Below are 16,161 nucleotides of genomic sequence, written 5' to 3' on the forward strand. Positions count from 1 at the left end.
TTTGTAGCTGCTGCCCAGGGACACCCCCTTAATCACCTGGTCAGGGCACCAGGGGGGCTTAATTAGCCCTTTTAATTACCCTAGTTAACCTTTCCAGAATCCTCCGAGGGTGGGCACTATCTTTGCGCTCTCCTCCGACCAAGCTCCAGAGCGCAGGTATTTGCCAGAGGGAAGATTTTACACGCATGCGATGCCTGATTTTAGGTCTACCTTGATTTTTGTGGCTGCTGCCTAGGTGATGCCCCTTGATTATCTGTCTCTGAATGCCGGGGCAGGAGGGTGCACGTGTGTTCCTGGGTCCCAGGGGATTGTAACCACCAAAGAGAGTCCTTGGCAGGCTTCACCCCCAGGGCGCTGCACATACAGCAGACTGAACACACCCCCAGGCTTTCTGTGAAAGAGGGCTTTGTGCTTGTCCAGAAGCTTCAGGCTTAGTGATGAGGGAACAGAAGGCCAACTGAGGACAGAGCAGAGGCTGACTCCCTGCAAACACCCCCCCCCCATGGGATGTAGGTGACATTCCTCAGGCACTCCTGGCTGCCCTAAAGGACAAAGAAACAGTTAACCTATAGAGACCACAATCCTGCAAGACTTGAGCCTCCCTCAGTTTACAGATGTCTTAGCAGTTTACAAGAACGAAGCATTTCTACCAATAACCTAGCTTCCAGAAGGGAATGTAGATACCATTAAAGGTCCTTATAATCTGCAGCCTCCAGGAAGTTCCCAACTAGCTTCATCTTAATGCCTTACTAGTGGGGTAAACAACCTGAACTTGACAATGTTAAGGCCTCCAGGGTCCTGGGAGTCGTCTTTAACATATGAAAGCACTTTCTCAATCTCCCTTTTCTTTACCTCCCCCAACCACATGGTGTATAATCAGCCCCCCTCACAACCTGGGGCAACAGCTCTTTCTGCCCAGGGGTCCTGTCCCTCTGCTTTAATAAACCACCATTTTGCACCAAAGACTTCTCAAGAATTCTTTCTTGGTCCGGACTCCACCCCATTGAACCTTACCTGTAACTCACAACCTCATCATTAGGGGCAGGTTTCAGGGCTGGCACACTTACAGGGGACTACAGAGATACTCCAGGGAATGGAGGCTGTGGACACCATCTTTGCGCTCTCCCTCTGCCCCCTACCCATAGCTTACTTGTATCTCCGAGATAGGCATTTATACACTCCTCTGGAGCCCCGAATTTTGCCATTGCTATCCAGGGGACCTCCAGATCACCAGACCCTGGGGGCCACCAGGGTTGACAATTGTGGTCCCACAGGACTATATATATTTTCATACTTTAAAAGCTGCTACCTGATGTCTGGATTCCAAACATTCTGAATCTAGGTACTGAATGTTATCCTTCCCTTTGGGACACTGACTGGGCTTGGCACACCCTCAACTACAGGGTTGAGGGTATATTGAGGATATAATAGGCGCTTAGATAATCACAAATGTTTGAGACACAACCTAGAGCTTGGGCAGGGTGAAACAATGAGGTTCATGTCCAATTCAAGGTTAGTTTTTCAAAACTGAGAGGTGGCTATTTAATCTAATGCATAGAAACTGATGAGGTTGTGGGATACAGGTGAGGTCCAGTGGGGTGGAGTCTGGAGCTGACAACCAAGAATGAATTCTTGAGGCATCTTTGGTGCAAAATGGTGTCTTATTAAAGCACAGGGACAGGACCTGCAGAAAGAGTTGCTGCCCTGTGTTGTGAGGGGTGGCTGATTATATAGGATGGGGTTGGGGGAGGTAAGGACAAAGGGAAGTTTCAAGAAATTACTTTCATATGTTAAAGAAGACTCACAGGAAAGTGGAGGCCTTGCTATTGTCAAGTTAAGGTTGTTTACCCCTCTAGTAAGGCATTAAGATGAAGAAAGTTGGGAACTTCCTGGAAAACGTTACACTTTGGCCGCTTCAAGTATCTGTTTATGAGCTGCAGGTTATAAGGACCTTTAATTGTATCTACATTGCCTTTTGGTTATTGATAGAGATGCTTTGTTCTTATAGACTGCTAAAACATTTGTAAACTGAGGGAGGCTCAAGTCTTGCAGGATTGTGGTCTCTATAGGTTAACTATTTCTTTGTCCTTTAGGGCAGCCAGGAGTGCCTGAGGAATGTCACATACATCCCATGGTGGGGGGGGGTTGCGGGGTGTCAGTTTCTGCTTTGTCCTCAGCTTGCCTTCTATTCCCTCATCAGAAACCAACACAGAGAGTCAAGAAAAATGAAAAACAGAGGGATATATTTCAAATGAAAGGATAATATAAAACCTCAGGGGAAAACCTTAATTAATGGAGATAAATAAGTCACCTGATTAAAAAGAAAAGGTTCAAAAGTAATGGTCATAAAGATGCTCACTGAACTCAGGAGAAGAATGAACACAGTGAGAACAGAGAGAAAATATAAGAAAGTGGTGAAAACAAGTCACAAAGCCAAAGAATATAATAAATGAATTGGAAAATAAATCCATTCCTGCTTAAACCCCAGAAAGATGGAACAACATAATGGAAAGCCCAGTGGTCTGCGGGTCAGTAGACCCAGTTCTTCAGACCTGTCATCAATTGCTCCTGAGTCAGAACCTGCCTTTGTCAGCTGGGTGTTAAACCAGATATTTTCATACATGCCTCACAGAGTTAATACTCTTTGCTTTGAACGTGCTACCAAATAGTTCCCAGGACTCTGTCTGTAGTTCATCCAGCAAATAGAAAAGTAGGCTAAAGACACACAGAGAAGTCAACCAGGACAGAAGACCATACTCTCCTCTGCTGATTGTCTCTAGTATCCTCTCTTCCTTCCTTCTATGTGTCAGAATGATTGGAAGAATTAGAGGCATTTGCAGAAAAAAATGTCTTCATGGTCTATTTCTCACCTTCGACAAACAAAAAGTTATAAGTTGTCCTTTATCATGTCTGGTATTCAGAAATTTATGTTCCAATTTTGAGGCACTGTGTATGGAAGCATAAGCTATTGAATGCAATGATAGCCCACACCTGTTGCACTGACCTTCCAGTTTCCTTCCGAGCTCAGGTACAAGCCATTAACTTAACACTGTAATTTATGTGCCTATGAGAGTATCTCAGACATCCCAAATTATGGACATGAAGTGTGCTGTGAAGAGCACAGTGGCCCTGACTCTTAAGACATCCTAGAAACATAATGGATAGGCTGGTCTGTTATGATTGTGGTAAATAAAGGGTTTGTCTTGCTCTGGGAAAGCAAGCAGAAGCTATAACTGCCAGCTGGCATAATCAGCTTCATCATGGACTTCCCCAAAAGGGGAAGTTTGAAACCATCTTGCCTTGTTCGAAATCTTATTTGTTAAGTTTCTCCATAGACTCCAGAAGAGTTTTAGCCTATGGGAAAAAGGCATGAAGTGGATTATTTTTCATAAATCTAACCTTAAGCACAATTATGCTTATTTGTTAACTCAAGAGAAGAAATTAGGCACCAGGTCAGATGTGGCTTCAGATGATAACTGTAACTTCACTGCTATTTCCATTTGGGCAGCCAATTTTGACATTGCCATCCATTCGTGAGAGACACACATCTTATCTCTTATAGAAAAGTTTGGGTTACACCACAAGGTTGGTTAGACATTCCCCCAAGGGCTGGGAGATGTTGCCCTAGGGGCACCTGAACTCGTAGACCCATCTTCAAGCTTCACATCTTTATTTAATCACGGGGTTGTCAGTCCTCAAAAATCACCAACTCTAGAAGTCCCACCCCAAGCAGGAAACTGCCTAATGAAAAGTAACACAATCATGATTTTTTAAGACATGATTAAACTCATCTTCATGTTATTATTACCATTTAAACTGTTTGATAATACAGCCTTATTTTTTTCTGAGTTAAGATATTTACTAGTGTTTATACAAACAAGCTGCAATGGCTAATTCAAAAATAGGAAGGTCTTTTCTTCAATAAGAGTACATTCTTAAATGGGACTCTATTTGAATAAGAATTCCATACAAATAGAATACATACTTAACACAAGAAAGCGAGGAAGGATTTTACATTACACAGAACAGACATTCATTTGGTTCAATCATGGTGAGTTACCCTTCCAACCAAATACTTTTTATATTTATTACAAATATTGCAGTCAGTTCAGTTTATGTCAATAACCACACAATTTTAACATTTAGTAGCATGAAGCACACAACACATTTCCAAAAGGAAATGTGATACAGTCTTCATTTCAGAGGGGCAGAAGTGATTGAATGACTGTCTGCTTTTCAATGTTCTGACTAACCATCCATTGCCTCATCAAGGCCAATGCCTTTGGTTGCTGAAGTTTTGAACAGCTGCCATTTTCAGTCCTTCCGTTCAGGTAACCCAAGTGAACTTGCCATCTCTGAGGGAGTCATGTCCTATTCCATGTCCTGTTTACTTGCAAACGCCACCAAAATGGGTTTTCTCAGCTCTTCTTCCTCCAATATGGCAACTAACTCTTACTTGGAATTGCCAATCTGTCTCCATCACAACTACATACTACAGAAATGATTGCATCTCTGTTTGAATAATAACATCCCCGTATGGCCTGATACTTGTCTGCCCTCTGAAATCCCAGACTTGGAATGTAAGGCTCTTGTATATTACCATCTCAGCTTTAAATCCAATAGTAGGAATAGTAGTAACGACTTCTCCAACCTGTAATCTATACAAAATTGTAGTTTTTCCTGCTCCATCTAATCCCACTCCAGCTCGGGCTCCCGCTCTGTTTCCAGCTACCCTCTGCCATCAGCTCCCTCCAGCTCTGGCTCAGTTTCCTGGGAAATCAGGTATGCCAGCATCTTCCATGTCAGAATGGCCAATACGGCCTTATTTTGACTGACAAGTCTCAGAGGTGTTCTTTCAGGTTAACAAATTCTACTTTATTTCAGCTCAAAATATTTTTTTTAAGTTTAGGATAAAATAAGTGGCATCAGGGACCACATAACACCATTCTAGGGGCTGAAATGAGTAACCAAATTTTCATTTTATCCTGTATCTTCAGAAATCACTCAGCCATGTGAACACTTTAAAACAACAACCTTTAAAAATTAAATGCATAATCAATAAATCAATCAATCAGCCTTTTACTGGAGATGAATGCACCAATATATATAATATGGTTGGGTTACAATGATTTTATTTTATTCTTAATGCTTTTCTGTATTTACCAATTTTCTAAAGAAAAGTTATTGAAACCGTGACTACCTCTTGAAAATATACACATTTAATACTGTGAAATTACTATTATATGGAACATTCTAAAAAAAAAAAAAAAAAAAGATAAAGCTCCAACCAGGCCTGTGTTTCTATTCTATATATCAAAACCACTTAGAAGGTACCCAGTACACAAATGCTCTGAGACCTCCTCAGGCAGCAGTTAAGTAAAAAACCTTAATTCACCAATTACAACAGGAAAAACTGAATTATAGGATAATTGATTTGTCTAAGATGCACAGGGACTTTTGGGCACTCTTGGGGGAAAAAAACCCATGCTTCACTCCTATGTTTTTGACCACTCCACGTTTTGCTCTAAGACTCTCTATATTACCCTTAGAGAAGGCATGGTATGGAACCACACTTCCCCACCAGTTTTCCTTCCCTCTTCTTCTTAATAAGTTGAAGTTTGCCTTTGTCATAATTATGCAACCAATGCAAAGACTTTTGAAAAGCTATGTTATAAACACATAAAAAGCGTTGCTGGATGGCTCAGTCATTAAGTGTCCACCTTCGGCTCACACCATGATCCCGGGGGCCTGGGATTGAGTCTCACGTCAGGCGCTCTGCTCAGCGGGGAGCCTGCCTCTTCCTCCACCTCTCCTCCCTGCTGTGGTCTCTCTCTCAGATAAATAAAATCTTTTTAAAAAATAAATAAATAAAAAATAAAAATAAATAAAAAGTGCTGCTGCAGGGTGCCTGGGTGGTATGGTCAGTTGGGCGTGGGACTCTTGGTTTCAGCTGGGGTCATGATCTCAGTGTCCTGATCTCAGGGCCCTGAGATCAAACCCCACACAGGGCTCTGCACTCAGCATGGAGTCTGCTTGGAATTCCCTCTCTGGATTCCTCTGCCCCTCCTCCTTGTGCTCTCTCTGTCTCTCTCTCTCAAATAAATAAATCTTTAAGAAAAAAAAGTTGCTGCTTTTGTTCCTCAGAACATCAAATAATAAGTCTAATATTTTCATTGAATTGGCACTTGGTTTGACTTATTTCCAAATAGGCTTTTTTGTCCTTTGATATCACATAGAAACAACTTTAATCTAGAAGTTGCTCACAACTAAATGTACGATTACTGACGTAGCTGCACAGGAAACCCAAAAATTGATATCCTGATGAAAAAGATTCATGCATTTTTACAAGAATAGATAGCACTTAACATTTGATATGTGCCAAAAGGTATTAGCACTTTATATGCATTAACTCATTTAATCCCTGTAACAACCCAAGGAAAAGACATCATTACCCTCATTTTAAAGAGAAAGAAACTGAGACACAGAGCAATTAAATAATAGCTAATTAGTAAAGCATTAAAGAATTGATTTGAGGCAGTCTTGGTCTAAGACCTGCAGTGTTAACCACTGAGCTGGAACTGTACCTCCACCCTGCAAACAATGCTTTGTTTTATTAATCTTCTCACTGTCTAACGTAGTGATCAGGACGATGGGCTTTGGTGTCAAACTCAGGTGTTCGTGCCCAGTCTGCCACTTACTATCCTTAGACAAATCACTTTATTAAGTAAATATCCTTGCTTCATTTTCCTTAATACTTAACTTTTACATGATTGTCATAAGAGTTAAATTAGATAATGTCTGCGAAGTGTTCAGCCAGCATAACCACACATTAAGTCTCCCGTGAACGGTTCTTATTAGAATTATACTTACTTTCTAACATAAATTTTGTCCCTAAAGATAGTAGAATGCATTTAAAATGTTTACAGTCAAATGAGAAATTTTCAAGGAAGAAGACAGATTCACTTGTTTCAGAACCGAAGAAGAGTCAAAACCCAAGATTTAGTTGTAGTTGGAAAGTTTTGCAGATCTCAAGTGAGTAGCACTTTCATCTAGTTCTTTTATTTCAGGGCACAGGAAATACCCTTACTGGAGTGTTTTTCAACTCTTTTTTTGCTGCCAACAGGCAGAAACACAAACAATGCACTGCTTGTAATCCTAGCCTCAAGAGATCTGTGAACAAAATGAAGAAACAAAGAACTGGCAAGAAGGACTGTGCTGGACCAGTTCAATACTACACTGTTTTTGGAGTGAGGAGAAAAAAGAGCAATTTCTTCCATGAGAACAGCCAATGCATATTATTCTAGTGAAAGTACTTAAACACACAGAATAGAGACAGAACGTAAAAAACAGCAAATTGTTTTAACAAAAGAATGAACTCCTATGGGAAAAAAGATGCTCTGGTTTACTTCTGTACCAGGAGAGCAGAGATTAATGCTGAGAGGGAATGTCTAGCAGAGGGTCTGTCATGGAATAGGTAAGGAAGTCAGTTAACATTTACTAGTTAAGGAATAGAAGAATTTTCTACACAACAACCAAAACCTTTCAGGAAAGACAATCACGTATTTGCTTTGATTTGCTCTTGGACATCTGTCTTATTCAACTACAGTCACAAAGAAAGGAAGTTTGCTTATAGAAAACTATTGCCAACATTTATAACTATTTGTTAATATATACGTCAAAACTTCAAATTTCATGGAGAAGAAAATTATTTTCTCTATTGAAATTAGTAAACTTTGCAATTTTTTGCTCAATGATTCTGAAGACTGCTGCGTGTACAGAGTTCAGAGATCAACAGAGATGATGGACACAAAGTTGATCAGATAGTTTTTGTTACCTAAGAAAACATTCTAAACCTGGTGATTGTGATAGTCACTTTTGTGTGTCAACATGGCTAATCAATGGACCCAGATATTAGGTCAAACACCAGTCTGGCACTTTGAAGGTATTTTTTAGATGAGATTAACATTAACATGAAAATCTGTAGACACTGAATAAAGCAGATTACCCTCCATTAAGTTGGTGGGCATCATGCAATCAACTGAAGAGTGAAAAAAAAAACTAAGGTCTAAGGAGAGGGAATTCTGCCTCTAGACTACCTTTGGACTCAAGCTAAAACATCAGCTCTTCTTTGGGTCTCTAGCCTGCCAGACTGTTCTGCAGATTTCAAACTTGCCAGCCCCACAATCATATGAGCCAATTCCTTAAAATAAATCCCCCATATACATATGTACATACATGTATTACATGTACATACACACATACATACATATACACACATATACATGTACAAATACAGACACACACACAAATATATGTAAATATACACATCCTGTTGGTTCTGTTTTTCCGAAGAACCCTAACTTACACAACATCCTTTATTTAGTTTATAGTTTGTGAGTTGGCAACTTGAGCCACCTTCATCCGGAGAGCTCTGACAATCCTGGCCAGACACAGCTGATCTTGGCTGATCACTCATGCAACTGCAGTCAGCTGCACGGTTGGCCAGGGGCTGACTGGTTTAGGATGGCTTAGCTAGGATGACTCCTCTCTGTTCCACAGGGCCTCTCATACCCCAGCAGACTAGACAGGGTTTATGCACATGGTGGCTGGGCAAGTTTCCTAGAGAAAACGGAAGTGTGCAAAACCACTGGAGTCCCAGGCCTGGAATTTGCACAAATCACTCCTGATGCATTCTGTTGTCCAAAGCAAATACGAGGTCAGACCAGATCCAGGAGGGAGCAAAATATGCTCTACTTCCTGATGACAGTAAGTGCAAAGGGACTGTGGCAATTTGCAATCTACCACACAGCTGAGTTGAAGCTCACAGAGTGTTAGTGGATGGGAGAGTATTGCTGCAGTGGGTAATTTCCATACATACTCTTAAAGATGAATGAGATATTATACTTAACCTAAAGGAGCTTATAATAAGTTAGACTATGGGAGGGTTAAGAATAACAGTAATAATGGGAAACAGTGACACACATGCAATAAATGAAACTATGAAAACCCTAAAATGGAAAATTTAAATTAAGTCAAGTAGACAACAAGACTTCCTAGAAGACATAACGCTTGAATGATTATAGTTAGAGAAGTCCACGGTAAACTAATATGTATGCCTGGAAGAATATCAAATTTTCATTTAGGTAATTAGGATAAAAAATATTTTATTACTAACTTTAGGCAGTGATGAATAGAGCTGGTCTTTAAGTTAAAAAGAAGTGAGTTGGATGCTTGGCTTTGCCACTTAGTAGCTGAGAGAAACTTGGGTAAATTAACCCCATTACTACCTATATTCCTTATTGTTAAGATGGAAACAAAAATAGTACCTACCTATTATAAAGGTTGCCTTGTGTGTTAAACGAAGTGTATGTAGAATTTGACAACAGTGTCTGGAGCATAGTAAGCCTTCAAAAAATTATGTTATTATGGCTACACTTATTCTTTTAAATATTCATTATTGCATATTTTGTTTTTAAGCTCCAACAGAGATAATTATCAAAAATTCTTTTTAGTGTTAGAGTTATGGAAGCTAAATCAAATGCTTGAATAACTGCTTCTGTTGATCGTAAAAAACCACCTTTTTGGAAAGGAAAAAGTACTCTCTGGCTGCTCTCCAAGACTGCAGTGTTCAATGTGGGGTCCACCAACCCGTGGATGTCCCCAAGACCCTTTCATGGTTAAGTAAGTACTATTTCATGATAGCACTAAGACATATTTGTTTTTCCAGTGTTGACATTTACACTGATGTTACAATAGCAATGGCAGGTAAGCTGCTGGGTAACTTAGCACAAATCAAGACAGAGGCAGCAAACTCTGCTAATAGTTATTGTATTTTTCACCTTCAAGCATCGATAATAGGAAAACATGTTCAGTAGACTTAGGGATTACCTTAAAGATGCAACATACATTATCAATATTATCAAATTCAATCCTTAGGTACAGGTTATTTTAATATCCTATGTGATAATGAGAAACATACATAAAGCATTTCTGTTGCACATTTAATTAAGATAGTTACCTTAGAGAAAATCACTTGTGTGATTGAGTTGTGAGCTTAGCTAGCCAGAGTTTTCTAAGGAAACATTTTTATTGAAAGAATGGCAGATAAACTATTATTGTTCAGACTTGGGCATTTCACACACATATTCACAAAAATTAAATAAAGTGGGTCTATCACTTCAAGGAGAATGTTTATTGCCAACAATACATTTCCAACATGAAAGCTTCCCAATACCTAAAGACTTTAATAATGAGATTAGTGATAATAGAAATGAACATGATTTTGGAGTATTATATTTTAAAATAGGACAATATTTGGAAGATCTGCATAAGTCATAAACCAATATTTTCAAAATGACCAATGTATAACATTATTTTATTTTTATTTTTTTAAAGATTTTATTTTTATTTATGTGACAGAGAGACAGCCAGCGAGAGAGGGAACACAGCAGGGGAAGTGGGAGAGGAAGAAGCAGGCTCCCAGCAGAGGAGGAACCCGATGTGGGACTTGATCCCAGAACGCCGGGATCACGCCCTGAGCCGAAGGCAGACGCTTAACGACTGCGCTACCCAGGCAGTAATGTAAAATGTATAATGTATATCATTATAAAATCATGCATGTATAGCAAATCCATTCAAAGTTCAAAATAAAGCAGTGGGTTTTAGTATAACAGTGTAAAAGTTTATCAATATAGCTTCAGATTCCACACTGCAACTAACTTTTAAGAAGCTTCCACAAGTCACTAGTGAATTATCAAAGAATGCTCATAAATATTTGAAAAGGTTATTAAAATACTCCTCCTTTTTCTAATTATGTATCTATATGAGGCTGAGTTTTCTCTTATACAACCAAAACCATTCATCACAACAGACTGCATGTAGAAAGATATGAGATCCAACTGCCATCTGTTAATCGGACATTAAAAAATTTTACAAAAATGTAAAACAACTTCATTTTCTCACTAATTTTTTTGGTTTTTGGAAAATGTAGTTATTTTTTATAAATAATATTATTTATTTAAAGTGTATCAGGCTTATAATTTTTTAAATGAGTTAATATTTTTTAAATTTCTCAGCTTAATTTCTAATATAGTGAATATAAATAGATATAATGCATAAAAGCAAAAGCTCTTAGGGGTCCTCAATAATTTTAAGGTATGTAAAGGAGTCCTAAGTTCTATGAGGGCAAAGATTATTCTCTTTTGTGTTCCAAACACTTAGAATATTGCCTAACATGTTGTCAGTGCTCCATGAACTCTTGCTGAATATGTTAATTGATTAAGATGTCCGTTGAGATTTGTGTACAAAGATATTCACTGCAGCATTACTTACAATAGCTAAATATTGGGAAAATATAAATGTCTACTAATGGGAGGTTAAGAAAATGAAGGTACCACCATACAATGGAATATTATGTGACTATTAGAATGTAAGTCAATTAAGACAATCAAAGCCTATGAGAAAATGTTCACAATATATTAAAAAGTTAAGAAAGCACTAGAAAAGCATGTAGACAGTAGCATATTAACTTTATTAAGAAATAATGATTATGTCTGCCTAGTGAGGTTCTAGTCATCTTTATTTTCTTCCCTGCTTTCCATATTTTCTACAAGCATGTAAATAAAAGTTTGAACCATTCACATACTAAACAAACATATTTGATCACACAGAATGGTATCCTAATAGTGTTTATGCTAATAATATGAGGGCATTTTATAAACATTAAATTGTACTCAATATCCTCTATTTATAAAGAAGGAAAATCTGTGTGACAGAAACGTGGATTTGATTAATCTTTATACTTTTCTGTGCTTTTATCTCTAAATTCAGGAGGTGGGCAATGCAATTCTTAATGTTTTCCATTCAAACAAGTTAAAGTTTTAAAAAGTTAAAGTTCTTTAAGGGGTAACTTTCAATTACCTGAAAACGTCATTTATATGTTCCCATATTGCTGGTTAAATGAAATATGATCGCACATCATATTAGAGGGGTAAAGGTATTTATTTGACTTTTGGTAGTTTCAACAGTGTGATTTTATACTATACGTTGCATACTGCTCAAGTTGATCCTATAATTTAAGTGGCAGAACTATGAAAACTCAATCCTACATTAGAATCAATGTATTGTATCGATTAGCATCAATTATTGTATCAATTATCATCAATTAGGTATTATGCATAAAAGTTTTATGAATATTTTAAGTTTCACAGCAAGTTTACAAAATATAGTATATGGGAAACAGAGGCATGAAGAGTTTGTGGGGCAGTCCAGCCTTTCACAAGAGAGCATGCCTACATTGGCATATCCAACAGGAGAATTATAGAGATGGGAGTTGAGTCAAGGGTTCCTCTGAAGCCATTATGACAGGTTCAGACCAATTTGACAACATGCTGAATTATGTTATTCTTCACCAATACTCTCCATTAACTAGACTTTTTTTAACTTAGCAAGAAGTGACCAAACTTAATCCTACCATTTATAGGAAGAGAAACAATTTCTTCCCAATGATCTTCTGGTTGTCATTAAAGAAAGTTAAAATCAGGACTCCCATTTTGACTTTAACATAGCTTTCAACATGAAGACCTACCTGTGGGAGTTTACTTGGGCCGTACAGCCCAAATAGATATGCTGAAAATTCAGATGGATGCTGATTCCATAAATGGCGCTAAACTCCAATGCATACTATTGGTTTAATATGGTTATTATATTCAGATTTCGACCCGCAGGCCACTTCATCTCACCAGTCTGTGTGTGTTGGCATATTATTCTATAAGAAAGTGCTTAAATTGAAGAAATACCAAGCTCACAATAACTAATGCAAATAAAGTATGTCATGATGTTTATATTTGGTCCTGTCTACTGAGCATTGATTAATAGCCCTTTGGCCCTGTTGATCTATCACCTGAGCATATTTATTTAAATATATTCCCTCCTCCTCCTTTCACATCCAGGAATCATTTTTTTCACTATCTCCCATATACATACTTTTATTCTTTTTAACACAGCTATTATAAAGAACTCGTTCTGACTCCTATTTCTCCATGTATGGTTATAGAAATACTAGATACAAACACTGGTAAAATAGTAGCTACAATATCTTTAAATTCTTTTGAAGTACATTGGTGAGCTGGCAAGAAAGTAAGAAATATTAAGAATTATAAACTAAGTCAAACAGAGACATGGAAAGTAAGCAGACCACTAAAACCAAAACCGAGTTGTGACCACTGGACTTTTGCCAAACTCAACGACCCTTAGTTACAACTTTTATAACCTGGTAGATAGGTGGAAAGAAATAGAAAGACAAAGGCCAAGCCTGACTCAAGAGCCCACCCAGCTCTTCAAAGAGTGGGAATTTAAGTTAGAGAAAAGATTAATCAAAATATATAAAATAAAAAAACTGTGCCCACATTTTCTATTTGGAACATTTCCCATTACAGAAGTCAAAGACATATCAGACATCTGATCTCTTTTCTCCTGGGAAGCTAGAGCAGAGGCACATAACCAAGGCTTGACCAATCAGAGCTTCCAACCCAGTCTAGGATCTTGAGAAAGTGATGCAAAGCCAGGAGGACGGTAGAGATTCTGTAAAGCCATTGTAGCAGTAGCGTTAATAGCCAGTGGCATCAAGGAAGCAGCTATTCAAAGCTGCCTAGTTTCACCAAGTTCCTGCATATTTTGAGTATGGTTCTCAAGACTCGTAATTGATTCTTTTAATATTACTTCTAGTAAATTTATACTTAAATTAGCCAGAGTTGATTTCTGATATTTGCAAATGAGTATTTCATTGATATGCTCCTCTCCAAACTAAGAAATTAATATCAGAGCCAGAGAATTCTAACTGGTTGAGAGGTCACCCAGGAAAGACTAAATGAAATAAAAGATGGTAATCTGGAAGAAGGTTTTCTCACAATTACAGTTACTTTGGATTAGGGATCTAGCCAAGGTTCTCACCTCCATTATAACTCTATGACCTTGAAAGCCTTGTTGTGATCCTAACCTTCCTTCTTTTTCTCTTCCTAAACTCTCATCCATGTGACTATGACTCATGACCACTCCAATAAACTCTCTTGAATCTTCATGGTCCAGTCACACCTTGACTAATTCATATCAAGAAGAATTATGCTGCTCATTTTCCAAATCATAAAACTGAAATTAGTTTAGTAGCTTGACAGAGTTACCCGTGAGGAACGAAAAGCCTGTATCCTAGTCTTTCACAGTGAATGTTGCCTTGTGGTACTAATAATTTTTTTTTCACTTTGTTTTCATAGAGGGATTTTCATCCATTTTTAAATAAATACACATTCAGCACCTGTAATGATCCCAGCACTTTGTTATATGTTCTAGTTGATATAAAGAAATGGTCTTCTAACAGGCAAGCCTGTATTAAGAATATCTTAATTTGAGTGCTGATTTATCCAATCACTCTGCATGAATTTGGACAAATTTTCTAATGCTTTAAGCTTCAATTTCATTATCTATTAGGGGTGATTCATTTGCCCTGTCTGCCTAACAAAATTGTTATGAAGGTCAAATAGTAACTGTTGCCAGGAAAACAAAATATGTTCTTCTAACAACTTAGAAACAAGAAAATTAAGATCAACAGAGAATAAATTGGTGGTGAATGGGGGTGAGGGAACTGGTGAGACATTGTTTAAGGGTACAAACTGGCAACCCGTAGATAAATAAGTCCTGGAGATCTAACATACAGTATATAAACTTCAAAGTTGTTATGACTTAATTTTAGAGAGATCATTGATTTGGCAATGATAGGAATAACTAAAGGGGAAAGACCAGTGACAAAGTTATTGTAAGAATCCAATTGCAAAGTTATTTAGGACTTGACTAAGGTTGTTTGTTTTCTGCCCTGTTCTTCTCCTTTCTTCTGGGAATAAGGCATCACTTCATATGGAGAACAATTTTTCCTGCCTCTCCATCCTGTATGTCTAATAGAAGTTGATGTGGTGGTACTCCATCTCTGCTTTCCACTCACTGGTCAAGGATTGGACATATGATTCCAACCAAGGCAATCAGAGTTCTTCAGTGGGATTTTCCAATTGATTCTTACCTGAAAGTAAAGCCAATCATTTTCTAGTCAGAGTTGAATTTGGCAGCCTAATCATATGGCAAAATTTTCTCAAGAGTACTGCTGAATTCTAATCATCCATTGTATGAGCTGGTTTTGCTCCATTTGCTGTTTGCTCTGGTCACTCTGCACATCACTACGCAATGGCCACCTCCATGCCTCATACCAATGCAAGGAATCCCAATTATTTCAAGTTCTCAGCTGGCAGGTCACAACTTGAAACTGCTCATCCATACTCATTTGAGACATTATAGTTCCAAATATTCTTTTTCAATTTTAATTAAGTCTGATACAAATTGATATTTCACTCTAAAATCTTTTCAGTAGGTAAATATTCTAATTCAGTGGCTAAAAATTCTAATTACACCAAAAGAAAGTGAGGAGTAAGCCTGTTTGACACTCTCGAATTATACTGTTTATTTTTTTTAAAGATTTTATTTATTTATTCAACAGAGATAGAGACAGCCAGTGAGAGAGGGAACACAGCAGGGGGAGTGGGAGAGGAAGAAGCAGGCTCATAGCAGAGGAGCCTGATGTGGGGCTTGATCCCATAATGCCGGGATCACGCCCTGAGCCGAAGGCAGACACTTAACCGCTCTGCCACCCAGGCACCCCTCGAATTATTCTTTTTAAATCTTCTGTTTCTTATTTATTCTCTACCACTCTTAGTCACAAGTATCTTTCTTTACATTTACTCTAATGATTAAAAAAAAAAGCCATTTGGAAATTTTTTTCTTCCCCAACCACATTTGGAGAAGTTCATGCATAAAGATATTCCCAAGACTTCAAAATTCCATGTGCCATCATTCCATACAGGAAATTCTTGAACATATGGCAAACTGTAGTATAGAGGAGTTTTCATCACCTAGAAGAGTATCTCAGAAGCCCATTGTGCATGGGGCACCTGGGTGATTCAGTCAGTGGAGTCAGACTCTTGATTTCAGCTCAGGTCATGATCTCAGGATTGTGAGTTAGAGCCCTGCATCAGGCTCCACACTGGGCATGGAGTCTGCTCAAGATTCTCTCTCCCTCTCCATCTGCCCATCCCCCCACCCTCTCTCTGAAAAAATACCTCAAAA

General features: G+C 38.2%; 1 pseudogene; it reads right to left on the reverse strand.

The window, feature by feature from the left end:
* Positions 1–4,135: 4,135 nt before the first annotated feature.
* LOC100479678 overlaps positions 4,136–16,161 on the reverse strand; it is a 24,142-nt pseudogene continuing 12,116 nt past the window's right edge.

Source organism: Ailuropoda melanoleuca, chromosome 18 (genome assembly GCF_002007445.2).
Source record: "Ailuropoda melanoleuca isolate Jingjing chromosome 18, ASM200744v2, whole genome shotgun sequence".
NCBI classification, from domain to species: Eukaryota; Metazoa; Chordata; class Mammalia; order Carnivora; family Ursidae; genus Ailuropoda; species Ailuropoda melanoleuca.